Source organism: Cebus imitator, unplaced genomic scaffold (assembly GCF_001604975.1).
Source record: "Cebus imitator isolate Cc_AM_T3 unplaced genomic scaffold, Cebus_imitator-1.0 Scaffold487, whole genome shotgun sequence".
Taxonomy (NCBI): Eukaryota; Metazoa; Chordata; class Mammalia; order Primates; family Cebidae; genus Cebus; species Cebus imitator.
In genome coordinates, this window is record NW_016107802.1 from 1,323,410 (window position 1) to 1,337,159 (window position 13,750).

Genomic DNA, 13,750 nt, shown 5'->3' on the forward strand with positions numbered 1-13,750 from the left:
AAAAAAAAAAAAAAAGTCCCACAGAAAACAACAAAAAAAATTATGATTTTGCTCTGAAGAATCTTTAAAATCTTGTCATTTAAACAAAATGTTATTTCTTTTATCCTTGACTATTTTCTCTTTATTAAAATCACTTATCAGTTCTTGGCATGTCTACATTTTGTTTACCTGTTGCCTCATTCTTTTGCTTATAGAATATTTTTGAATATTTTAATATTATCTTTTATTTTCTGATCACTCTTAATCTTTTTTTTTTTTTTATTGACATCATAATGGTCCATAAAGCAGGATGCCAAGGGGATGATAGAGGGAAAAATCACACCGTAGACAAAAGGAGATGGAATCTTTCTCACAGCAAGTCGCCTCCCAGAATTTCCCACCGCCTTCAGCTACGATTTTGGGTAGAATTTATCTAGAGAACTCCAGAGGCCCACAGGCAAACCTTCCAAGACAATGGTGATTCTGTTGTGCAGACACTGAAGTCACTAGATTGGGATTCTTTTCCTCTAACGCTTAGCACACAGTCCTTTGGGCATTACGTTTCTAAAATGTAGGACTCATTTATTTATTCCATAATATTTACTGAGCACCTACTATGTGTCAGATACAATGCTGAATGCTAGCAATGCAGCAAAGAGCAAGAGAGAGTATGGGGGAACCCGTCCTCAGGGAGTGAACGATGTGGAAGGAAGCCAAGTCCTGACATGGAGGATCAGGAAGAGCTTTCCAGAGGATGAGCTGTCTTGGGAGGCAGGGCAAGCTGACGACGTACAGGAAGCAGCACTGAGATTGGGCAGATGCCCATGAGATGAAGGATGCAGGGACTTCTGAGGAGCTTAAAGACGCCCAGACTTGGAGCAACCGGATGTGAGGACTGGAGAGGAAAGGATGAGAATCTTCGAATCCATGTCAGGGAGCCTGGCCTTTATCCCAGGAGCACGGGGTAGCCGTTGGAGAACTCAGAGCAGGGAGTGGCACACTGGGTTCTGGAAGGCAGCCCATGGTCACCGCAGCTAGGGAGGAGGTTCCACATTAACCCAGAAGAAAAACGGTAATGGCTCTAACTAGACAAAAGTGTTGGCAGCGTGACAGGGTGGAGGGAACACAGAGGAATCGGGGTGAGCGAATAGAATTGGTTTGGGGCAAGCTGTGGAGATGGGGAGACAGAGTCAAGGAAAGACACACAGATTTCAGGTCGTGCAGCAGGTAATGTCTATGCCAGCTGCAGAAAAGAGCAGGAGGGGAAAACGTGTCAAAAGAAGAAGGGGAAGGGGGTGCATTCAGTCTGGGGTATGCGGCATCCGATGTGTCCAAGGAACTACCTGGGGAAGAACAGCAAGGCTCTGGGGCAGTCATGGCTGGGCCACGGCAAGCAAGGAGATAGGCATGGTGAGCGATGAGGGACGAGGGTGCTCACAGGGAGAGAAAACTGGGCAAATCAGTCACCCAGCTTGATAAAAGAGGAGGAGCTTGCAAAGGAGAGAGAGGAAGGAAGGAAACACGGGCGGGAGGTCGTGGGACATGCGGAGGGACAGTGTCCCAGGATGTGTGTGTGCTCACAGCACAGCTGGCTGCAGGAAGCCAGGTAAGAGTGGGGTAGAACTCCTCTGAATCGGCCATGAGGAGAACGCAGGTGGCCGTTTCTGAGGGGTGCAAGAGGCAAGGCCAGGCATCTGTAGTTCAAGAGGCGGGGTGAGGACGCAGAGGCAGCAAGTGCAGACCACAATTAAGGAGTGTAACTGTGAAGAGGACAGAGACGAGGAAGTGGCTGGAGGAAGGTATAAAGGGATAACTGTATTTTTTTTCACAGAAGGAAGGGATTTAAGCTCCCTTAATACAAGAATGGGGCCAGAAATGAGGGAGAGAAAGAAAATGCAGGTGATACGGAAGGTAAGGGATTGAGATTCCCAAGAACAAGGAAGAAATGGATTCCGAGGCCCCAGGGGAGGTGAGCCTTTGACAGGAACTGAGGGGCTTCTTTATTTTATTTTTTTGTCTGAGATTAAGTTTTGCTCTGTTGCCCAGGCTGGAGTGCGATGGTGCAATCTTGGCTCACTGCAACCTCTGCCTCCCAGGTTCAAGCGATTCTCCTGCCTCAACCTCTGAGTAGCTGGGATTACACGTATGCGCCACCACACCTGGCTAATTTTTGTATTTTTAGTGGAGACGGGCTTCAGTATGTTGGCCAGGCTGGTCTTGAATGCCTGGCCTCAAGTGATCCACCCACCTAGGCCTTCCAAAGTGCTGGGATTACAGATGTGAGCCACTGTGCCTGGCCAGAACTGAAGGGTTTCTTTTGTTGTGAAAGAAAAGAAGGATGAGAGGGTGGATCCAGATAAAGTGAGGCATGCAGCCCTACCATCCCAGGGTGGGGGCAGTTCCGATTCAGGAAACTTCCACCTCTTCCAGGAAGCAAGAGGCAAGGCGGCTGCTGAGTGTGAGGGGGTGGCAGAGGCAGGTACAGCTGTGGAATCTGCTGTGGAAAGCAAGATCACTGGCCAGGGAAATGTCTGGGAGTGTGGAAGTCAGAGATCTTAGTGGAAGTGGGAAGTCAAGGCTATGGCATCCTGAATTTGCAGATGGCATGTTTTCCAGATTTCCATGCATAAGTGTTTCAATGGGGACACACATGGAGTTATGTGCGCAGCCAGATTTGCATGTTTTCCAGGAGGTTTCCATGCAGATTTGGCATGTTTTCCAGGAGAACTCATCAGCCTATGTGTAGATGCTGGAAAAGGCAGGCAGTTGGATTCAGCTGTGATCCCAGTGACCACAGATGCAGCAGGGAAAGTACATTATCTCACACATCACCGTGCAGTACTTCCCCAGCAGCAAGGGAAATGCTCTGGCAGAGGGATGGTGGCCAAGTTTATCTTTGTCAATGTCACGCTGAAAGATCTCTGATCTGTATAATAAACACTATTTCTTCCTAACCTATCTTGTTCTTTATGAAGCTGATGGATATGTTTAAAAGTTTATATCCTTCCTAACAAACCAGGGACATGGTTATTACATACTCCCCCTGAGAAAATGTCTTCCCCCATGGGCACGATAGCTCACACCTGTAATCCTAGCACTTTGAGAGGCCAAGCCAGGTGAATCACCTGAGGCCACGATTTCGAGTCCAGCCTGGCCAACATGGCCAAACCCTGTCTCTACTAAAAATACAAAAATTAACCAGGTCTGGTGGTGTGTGCCTGTAGTCCCAGCTACTCAAGAGGCTTAGCCACAATAATTGCTTGAGCCTGGGAGGTGGAGGCTGCAGTGAGCCGAGATTGAGGCACAGTACTCCAACCTGGGCAACAGAACAAGACCCTGTCTCAAAAAGAAAAAAGAATGGAAAATGTCTTCCTTAAACAGCCACTTACCTAACAAACTTCAGGAACACAGCCTCTGGAGGCATGGATAGAATACCTCATCAGAAGCCAAGCGATGAGGGGTCAGTGCTAGTAATGGATGTGTGACCCATGATCACGTTTCTTAACTTCTGCCCACCTCTGCACGTCTCAGCTGGCTTCTCTGCAAGCTGTGAGATCCACCCAGCATAAGGGGCTTTCTGAATGAATGATTCCCGGGATCCAGGCACAGGGCATGACCAGCGACTGCCTTCCCATCATTCCCTCTTCCTTCCAGCCCCTAAGCTCATCTGATTCTATGACTTAAAGGGATGGGTTAGAAAACTAAATGCCACAGGTATGTAATTTTCTTTTTCTAATTTTTAAGTTCCGGGGTACATGTGCAGGGCATGCAGATTTGTTCCATAGGTAAACGTGTGCCATGGTGGTTTGCTGCACCTATCAACCTGTCACCTAGGTATTAAGCCCCACATGAATTAGCTATTTTTCCTAATGTTCTCCCTCCCCCAATCTCTCCTTCTGACAGGCCCCAGTGTGTGTTGTTCCCCTCCCTGTGTCCATGTGTTCTCATTGTTCAGGTCTCACTTATAAGTGAGAACATACGGTGTCTGGTTTTCTGTTTCTGTGTTAGTTTGCTGAGGATAATGACTTCCAGTTCTATCCATGTCCCTGCAAAGGACATGATCTCATTCCTTTTCATGTCTGCATAGTATTCCATGGTGTATATGTACCTCATCCTACAAACACTCTTCCTGCCTCCTCTGTCTGACTTACTGCCACTTCCCCTTCAGGCCTCAGCTGAGCTGTCACTGATAGCTCTGAGACAACCCAAATCTAGCTGCGCACATGACACCATGTGTGTCACCACTGAAACACTTACGCAATCATTCTACACATATGTGTTCAGAAGTTGGTGTGTGTCAGGCCCTGTTAGAGTGTCTGGGGACACAGCCAGGGACAAAATGCCAGCCCTCATGGAGTTATGTGCTAAAGGAAGACACAGGAAGGAAACAAACACATATAGAGTTGCATGACTATCAGCAGATACATAAAAGTACAGATATCTCATGACATTTATCACACTTCATGATAATTTCCTATTTGCCTGAACATATCTCCCTGCGGGTTTTGCAACATGGTTTGTGATCCGAAGCTCGCAACGAAGGCCTCGTGAATTAATCAATAGCAGATTCCCTTTTCATTCTCTCCCCTGTCCTGGGAACTTGTCCTGCTATGATAACATACAAAAGATAATTTTATTTGCAACTAACCTGACTTTATTCTCAACAACTACTCATTTGTGAATCACCAGGTTCCTCACGGAGGTCGAGACAACCCTACTAACAGGGGCATTTGTTTGTTTTAGTAACTGTCCTGTCCATGGCTTCCCTTGCCCCTCAGGTGCTGTGTGAGTTGTATTTCCTCTATGAATTCTACACTAGAAAAAGTTATATTGGCTCAAACTGGGATAGGGAATAAGTAATGAACTCAGGAGCAGCATCAGCCCAGAGATCCCGGTCACTGGGCATCCAGTGATTGGGCCAAAAGTTAACTGGTCAGCACCTTACACCTATTAGAAAGGCTACTATAAAAAAGATTTTTGGAAAAGGCCAGGCACGGTAGCTTATGCCTGCAATCCCAGCACTTTTGGAAGCCGAGGAGGGAGGATCAGGAGATCAAGAGATCGAGACCATCCCGGCCAACATGGTAAAACCCCATCTCTACTAAAAATACAAAAATTAGCCGGGCGTGGTGGTGTGCACCTATAGTCCCAGCTACTCGGGAGACTGAGGCAGGAGAATTGCTTAAACCCGGCAGGTGGAGGTTGCTGTGAGCCAAGATCACACTATTGCACTCCAGCCTGGGTGAGAGAGCAACACATCATCTCAAAACAAACAAACAAACAAACAAACAACTAGTATTGCTGAGGATGTGAAATAATTGGGACCCTTGTCTGCCATTGGTGGGAATGTAAAATGGTCCAGCCACGGTGGAAAACAGTATGGCAGTTCCTCAAAAAATTAAACATAGAATTAAGCTAAGAAGCCACAATTCTACTTCTGGGTATATAACCCAAAGAGTTGAAAGCAGAACTCAAACAGATATTTGCATGTTCTTCTTCATGGCAGCATTATTCACGATAGAAGCAACTATCAACAGATGGAAGGATAAGCAAAATGTGGTATACCAGTAAACAGATTATTATTCAGACTTAAAAAGGAAAGATGTCCTGTCCCCTGCTGTCACATGGCTACACCTTGAGGACACAAGGTGTCCTTGTTTCACATATGCTAAGTGAAACAAGACAGTGACAAAATGATGGATATGATATTATGCTTATGTGAGGTCCCTAGAGTAGTCAAAATCATAGAGACAGGAAGTAGAAGGGTGACTGCCAGGGGCTGAGGGGGGAGAGGAACGAGGAGCTGGTGTTTCTTGGGGACAGAGTTTCAGTTTTAGAAGATGAAAAGAGTTCTGTGGATGGGTGATGGCAATGGTCTCACAACAATGTGAATATACTTAATGTCACTGAACTGTACACTAAAAAATAAGAAGGTAAATTTTAAGTTATGTGTATTTTACCACAATGAAAAAAGTTAATTGGTAGGTCACCTGGGACTGTGCTTTAAAGGAAATGCTTGATGGTTAGACAAATCTGGATGGTCCAGCTAACCTGACTCTACCACTTAGCAGTTATGAGACCTGGACAAGGGGCTCTACTCCTGAAGCCTCAGTCTCCTAATCTGAAAAATTAGAATATCTAATTTATAAAGGCTTCTGGAAGTTAAATGAAGTAGTAATGTCTGCCACATATACATAAAATTCTGAGTATAATATATAGCACATACATTCTAAATAATGACGACTCAATAAAAGCATATTTTATTGGTTTTGTTAGTGCCAATTATTATTATGATTAATACTATTAGGTTAATTCAAAAGCTAACATCAACCTACAGCAGCCTGCAGAAAGATTCCCTGCCAAATATCTGCTCATTTAAACCAGGAGCAAAAATCTATGATTCTGGACTTGAGTGAGCTTTCCTCATTTCTAAAACTCTGATGCTCATTTTATCCCCAAGAATGTGTTTAGATGACAGGACAATCAGAATTTGACATGTATAAATGCTTGGCATGCTAAAATAATGAAAGATATTTTCATCATTGTAAGAAAACACATTTTAATTCATCTCTTTGGTTCAGCATCATGTTTTTCTATAATTTCTCATGATTTCTTCCTTAACAACTGAATAGGTATGGAAAAGCTAAGCTGAACACATAGCTGCTTAGAAATGAGCGCTTGAAGTGTTAAAATAACAGAAACAGCATGAGTTTATGCTGTACATACAATACTAATTTCCCTATTTTAAAGTCCAGAATATATGTGTATATACACACACACGCACATACACAAACATTCACACACGAAATCACATCTATGTGGCTGGGATGTTTCATTATATAACAATATATCATTTTAGATGATTTGAGGAAAATTATTTAAAAAAATAAAAGACTGAACTCCATAAAAAGGACATCACCTGAAATCAAATATAACCTTGTTAACAAACTGTCACATTAGCAACATTTTTAGGGGTAGCAACATAACCCGTAACTCTAAGACATCAAATGCATTAAAAACAGGAAGTATTAAACTCTAATTCCTAATTTCAAGAAAGGCAAATCTAACATAATTTAAAAAATACATTATATGGAGATTCATCTGTAGAGGTCTACTTCTGAATCCCCAAAGTTACAGACTTGTACCTCAAACCCACACTGTTGAAAGAAAATTCTGAACCCAGTCCACATGGAATTTTGGTTGAAATATCCAATGTATTACACAGAAGAATTTCATCTTTTCCACAGAAGAGACAGCTTGTGTTAGAATGAGAATGCTTTATAGAAATGACCAATGACAAGCAGGCTATGTAAGCAGGCCTCTGATGCCTGGTGTTAACAAGAGACATAGAGTATTATTGTTGAAAGGAATCTTTGAGATTATAGAAAGAGCTGAGGTGTGAATAATCAAACAATATCCCCTTAACGCCTGAAGGAGAAGTCAGACAGCTAAGCAAATCATGGTTCCAGGAGTTGCACCGTGTATGCTCAGCACAGACGCAGGGAGGACATTTCTGTAGGAGAACAGAGGTAGAACTTGGCTTCAGTAACAGTTACCATGCTGAGGCACCACGGCACAAGACAGTAGCGGAAATGAACATGACAATGCGGATGGTGGGTGACAAGAGTCTTCCCTGGACACTGACATTTTTAAAGTGTAGAAGAAAATTGCAGGTCACTGAAACAAAGGCTGACCGTGCCCAGCACGTTACTCTTGAAATCAGAAGCAGAAGTTTGTGAGAGACAAGAAGGCAGAAAACAAACAAAAATGTAGAGTGGATCCCTAACTTGCAGGAGCTGCGCCCTGAGGCTTTGCAGGTTTTAGACACTCTCCCTACCCTACGTCTTTAAATATGTGTATGTTCAATCAGCAGGAGGAAGGGACTAGCAAGAGCCTTCTGTGGCAGACACCTGCATCAGATAATGGCACTGATCTCAGCGGGATTTTAAACAGCTGTGCATAAACTTCAAAAGTAATTTGCAACCAAATTAGTAAATGTCACCCTTCTTCCCTCTAGATACAGCATTTTTAAAAGAGATGAAGCATCCACAGTAAGCCTGCCATTTTACAAGAGTTACCAGAGGTATAAGTTAGGGAAAAAATGAAGATAATGATTCACAAGGTCGGGGTGTGGGGTGGGGGCCCCAGGGCCCCAGGAATAGGGCTTGTCTATCACACAGCCTCTGGCAGGAAAGGCCCAGTGGGGACCACGGCTTCTAGGGCGCAAACCAGGGGAAAAGAACAAGGAGTGGACCCACCAGGCTTCTTGCATCTCTCAAGGAGCCTCGAATCCGATGCTTTAGCATTTTCTTTGGCAAAAGAAAAGAACAAAGAGGCTGCAATTGGCAGAAAGCATGGGCGGACTCCCCAGATCTTGTAGGTGGTTCTTAAAAGAATTCAACAGGTTTGGGGTGTGCTGTCAGAGGGTAGCTGGAACGTCAAGGACTTGGACACCAGGCACAGGTAGTTTGTCCCCTCCACCCCCGCCGGACAGGGAGAGGGCACGGAGCGCTCTCTCGCCCCTCCACCTCCTCCAGCCTAGTCCCCCTCAGCCTGTGCCACTCCTGAATCATCTTTTATTTGCACCACGTCCACTCCGCACAGGGGCAGGACGGCCCAGGGAAGAGGCAGTTGCAGAAATGACCTCTCCTTGCAGAGATGACCAGAGTTTCCCAATCCAGCCAGTCTGGGGACTTGTCTTCATGCCCACGGGGAGCGCCCACGCCCGTGGCATTCAACAGTCAGTCTCCCAGGGATAACCGGGGCTTTCAAAAATCCGATACCACAAAGACATTTTATTGCACAAACTGCTTTGTTAACCTGGCCCTCAAAGCTGGGGAACAACCTCACTTGAGGCTACAGGAATGAGCACCCAGACATTGTGTGTGTGTGTGTCTTTCAAAGACCTGCCTCCCCCTCCCCCAGGCCCTTGACAAGAAACTTGGCTTGTTTAGAAGCCGAGCGATGGCAGCCCTGTCCGTGCTCCAATACATTCCCAGAAAACGGGGTATGCGCGCCCTGTGGACAGCATACCGTCTCTAGAAGACCTCTTTCCGCACACATTTTTGCCAAGAATATAAAAACTTTCCACCTTCTTCCGTCCCCGCAGGCCCCCTTTCGTTCAGGTGAGAGGAAAAGGGAGAAGGGAGGAGGCGCCCCCAGGCCGGCGGCCCCCACCCGGCCAAGGCCTTCAGTCTCCCGTGCGACCCGCGTCCCAGACACCCAGCGGGGAAAAGTGCCCCGGTGCGCCCTCGCGCCCGCTCGGTTCCATTTCCTACTCCGCCTGCTCCCCCCGCAACGCTCACCCCTTCCCGGAGGCGCCCAGAGGGGCCCGGGTGGCCCTTCCTGCAGTGGGTCTTGGCCGCTCCAGTCCGCTCCCCTCCGGCGGCGGCGGGGGACGCGGGGTCTTACCTGGAGCGAGTGCGGCGCGGCTGCTGCCGGGTGGCGCGGGGACTGGTGGGGCTGGCGGGGCTGGCGGGCTAGGAGCACTGCGGGTGCGCCCCGAAGGCGGTGTCGGCCAGGGGGCGCTCGCCACCCTCCCAGCCGGCCCGGCCTCCCGGGACCCGGGACCCCTGCCGGGGACACGAGCTCGATCCCCAACCTAGCGCCCCCGCGTCCTGGCTCCCACCCCCGGCCTCCTTACCGGCCACCTGTCGTCCGGCTGCGACCTGGAGCGGGGAAGCGGCAATCGGGAGCCCAGGACAGACCTGGGAGGGCGGCGAGGCCCAGCAGGAGCGCCCCGGCCCGGCCCCGGCCCCGGCTACATTCTCAGTGCCAGGAAAAGGGGCGAGAGGCCGCAGGTGCCCCTAGCCAAACTAAAAACGAAACGCTGCTCCAGCAGATTGGGTGGAAACAGCTGTGCCTGTTTTCTCTGTTTTTAGGCTGGAAAGGGCTTGTAAACATGGTTCCTTTTAAAATGACCTACCCAGGGAGGTTTGGGCACAGTTCTGTTCTGCGATCATCTTTTCCAGGGGGTCTCTGACTTGGGACTTCAATCTCCTGTATCTCCACATTGTCGTTTTATACACAATTGCCGAAGTTGAAGTTGAACTGCTTTCAACTTCCCCGTGCTTGAAACTGCGAAGGTGTTGTTTGCCAACGCGCGTGTCATTTTAGGACTTTTTATCCCTTGCAGGGAATATTAATGATGATAATCAATGATACAAACGAGGATAATTGGGGTGGTTTCTTTTTCCATACTCCATGGAACAAATTTAAAATTTTCATTCAGGTTAGAAAATTTTGTGTCTGGTTGCTAATACTCTTACTGGTTTCCTTGCAATGATGATACTAATTAAAATGTACTTGTTGAAGACTTTCGTTGCTGTTATGTACTAAGATCAGATTAATCCGAGAAATAAAACAGCATTTTTTTGTTCTTTTTTTCTTTCTTTCTTGTTTTGAGAGAGACATTAAAAAGGATAAAAGCCAGGCCAGGTGCAGCGGCTTATGCCTGTAATGCCAGCACTTTGGGAGGCTGAGGCAGGTGGATCACTTCAGATGACCTGAGACCATCCTAGCCATCAGGGAAAAACCCTGTCTCTCCTAAAAATGGAAACAAATTAGCTAGATGCTGTGACTCGCACCTGTAATCCTAGTTACTTAGGAGGCTGAGGCATGAGAATTCTTTGAACCTAGTAGGAGGAGGTTGCAGTAAGCCGAGATGGCACCATTGCACCCCAGTTTGGGTGACAGAGCAAGACTCTGTCTCAAAATAAATAAATAAATAAAAATAAAAATTTAAAAAAAGGTTTAACAAAAGCCAAATGTTGAATTAGCAGGCTTGTGATCATGGGAGTATAGATGTCAGCTAAAAAGGACCTCAGCAGATATCAAGATAGATGAAAAATAGCTGCAGAAGTGTTTCATGACTTGATTAAATCACTCAGGTCTGCACTGGGAAACCAGCTATAATGATGCCCCTAATCTATATGAACCCAATAAACCCAGCACGCGCGCGCACACACACACACACACACACACACACACACACACACACACACACACTCACACACACACACCCCTTTTAAGGATAAAACCATATTCTATTAAAATTAGCCCCACATTTGTCAATATCTAGCAGCATTGGACTGATCCTCAGGCCAGAGGCTGTAGCTTTTGGAAGATTCTAGCCAGGAGGTTTGAGAGTGGCCCGTATCTCAGAAGTGCTGGCTCACCCTGACATCACCAGACTCTGGCACATAGTAGGTGCTCATTGGGTATTTGCTATGGAAATTTGGCAGGAAAGTGCATCTATGTCTGGAAATAAGGAGGCAGAGCTGGAGCAGTAATCCCCACACAGATTCTCTCTGCAAACTACAAAACAGAAACTTCCCTAGTTCAGAGTGCCATCCACCTGGCTGTTTCTCTGATTATTTTTAATGGATCTTGTTGCACTGTGAAGAAGAAATGGCAAACTGATAACAGCTACTGTGCTTAAAAGATGGTGAATTCCTCACACTGCACATCTGGGTTTCTCATTGGCAATTAGGCAATAGAAGGAAGATCAGCTGCCCTGTTAATTTAATCAGGACAGTTAGTTAGTGGCTTTAGAAAAAGTTTCATATATACACCAGGTCTGATAAGGACTTTATCTTTTTCTTTTTGAGACAGGGTCTTGCTGTGTTGCCCAGGCTGGAGTGCAGTGGTTCGATCCTATTTCACTGCAGCCGTGACCCCCAGGACTCAAGTAGTACCCTCACCTCAGCCTCCCAAATAGCTGGGACTGCAGGCACGTACAACCATGCCCTAGCTAATATTTAATTTTTTTTGTTGTTGTTTTTTTTGTTTTAGACACAGGGTCTCACTAGTTGCCCAGTCTGGTCTCAAACTCCTGGCCTCAAGTGATGCTCCAAACTTAGCTTTCCAAAGTACTGGGATTATAGGGGTGAACTACCGTGTCCTGCCTGCGATGGCTTTGACACAATACTCATATAATATTCACAGTCTTACCTGTATCATCATCATCATCATCATCTTTCCTTAACAGATTAGAGTAATGAGGCTTAGAAAGGTTATGCACCTCGCTTAAGTTCCCACAATGAAGTACCAAAGCCAAGATTCAAACCCAAGCCAGGCTGGAGCTGCCCTCTCAAGAGCTACTGAATAATTAATTTTCCTTTTTTTTTTGAGACAGAGTCATGCCCTGCCGCCCAGGCTGGAGTGCAGTGGCACAATCTCGGCTCACTGCAACCTCCACCTTGTGGGTTCAGGTGATTCTTCCTGCCTCAGCCTCCTGAGTAGCTGGGATTACAGGCATGTGTCACCATGACCAGCTAATTTTTGTATTTTTAGTAGAGATAGGGTTTTATCATTTTGGCTAGGCTGGTCTCAAACTCCTGACCTCAGGTGATCCACTCACCTTGGCCTCCTAAAGTGCTGGGATTATAGGCATGAGCCACTGTGCCCGGCCAGTTCTCCATTCTTACATCATGCACTCAGCTTTCTCTTTCTTTAGCTTTTGGACAACTGGTCTTTGAGGACTTTTGGCTACTCAGTTGTCCTATAATCCTATAGTCCTATGATAGGAAACCTGTTAACCTGAAGACTGGATCTTTTAAAACAACATCCATTATATGTCTTAAAAATCGGGATTTTTTTTTAAATCTTAAAATTTCATATAAAACAAAAAATTCGCATCTTTTCTGGGTATCCATTAGATGCAGTGGACACCTCTGGATTTCCCTGATGCCAGCATCCTATAGACCCGGTGTCTCCATTCCCAGGCCACGGGGTGTTTCTGTTTTCTGTCAGACACCAACTCTGTTTTATAAACATGGCTGCTCTCAAAAGTTCTCCACACCTTTGTTTCCTGGAAGAGGAAATGGCATTTCCTGGAGGGGATGACACATGGGCTGTGAGGTTCCACGCATTACGTGAAACACACCCCAACGTTCAGCCATGTACTTTTCCTCTTTCAGGTTCTGCCCTGACAGTTCCCGGAATAATGCTGAGGACTACCTGTGGGGTAGCTGCTTCATTCAGTTCACTTCATCTGGGAAGACCTGAGCCCTGCCTTCGATCCAGCGGCCCTCCTGAGAGCTGAGAAGGAGCGACCCCTACGCGTCTGCTCCCTGGAGCTGCCACAACGCATCTTCCTGCGACTCGGAACTTGGAGAAAGGAACCCAGCACATCACTTTGCTTTTCTTCTGGACCTAGTTGGTAGTTATACTCTCTCTCCCATGGAGACCACCTCTTGCACCATCCTTTCTTCTATATGGAATTTAGGATAGAAATTAAAAAGATAACATCTTATTTCAAGCCTTGATTTGGAGGAGGATAGTATTTGGGGGGAAGTAGGCTATGGTACACATAGAAAATTTGAGGACAGTGTCACTTAACAAGGACATTTCTGTCTCTGCAGAAGTCATAGCTTGGAGGAAATGAGTTTGCACTGTCTGATGAGGAATTTGGCCACCAAATCACTGACACTTTCCCAAAGATTTGGCAGAAATTGTTTTTCAAGTAGCTCACCTGAGTCCCTAGAAGAATCAGCATGGAATTAGAGGACAGTGACCTACCCTAACCAAGGACTTAGGTGACATGTGATGCCTAGTGTCAATTTATCAGAAAATATCAAAACTATTCTGGGAGCTATGGGTCAAAGTTGATAGGCACAAACAAACAAACAAACACAATAGGTATTTTAAATTCACAGCTTGGAAAAGAAAAAGGGAGATGTTGTCGTTTCTCTTCTTCAATCCAACTTTAGATTTTCTAGTCAGAAAAAGGATAATTAGAAGTTAGAAATTGTTATTGCCAGAAAAGAGC

At 46.0% G+C, this 13,750-nt stretch overlaps 1 protein-coding gene and 1 long non-coding RNA gene across 5 annotated transcripts in view; one reads left to right on the top strand and one right to left on the bottom strand.

The window, feature by feature from the left end:
• Positions 1-9,779, bottom strand: part of PRKCQ (protein kinase C theta) — a 143,316-nt gene extending 133,537 nt beyond the window's left edge. For 2 of the 4 annotated variants that reach the window (XM_017513195.2, XM_017513199.2), the window contains exon 1: positions 9,391-9,490. The gene's annotated coding sequence lies outside the window, so the exon portion shown is untranslated. Of the gene's footprint in view, positions 1-9,284; positions 9,491-9,622 lie in introns of those variants that run through there. The other 2 variants (XM_017513198.2, XM_017513197.2) reach the window with 2 other exon arrangements.
• On the top strand, positions 9,675-13,521 carry LOC119468758. The gene is made up of 2 exons (XR_005197518.1): positions 9,675-10,064; positions 12,900-13,521. It is a non-coding gene; the product is annotated as an uncharacterized LOC119468758 (long non-coding RNA).
• Positions 13,522-13,750: the final 229 nt, after the last annotated feature.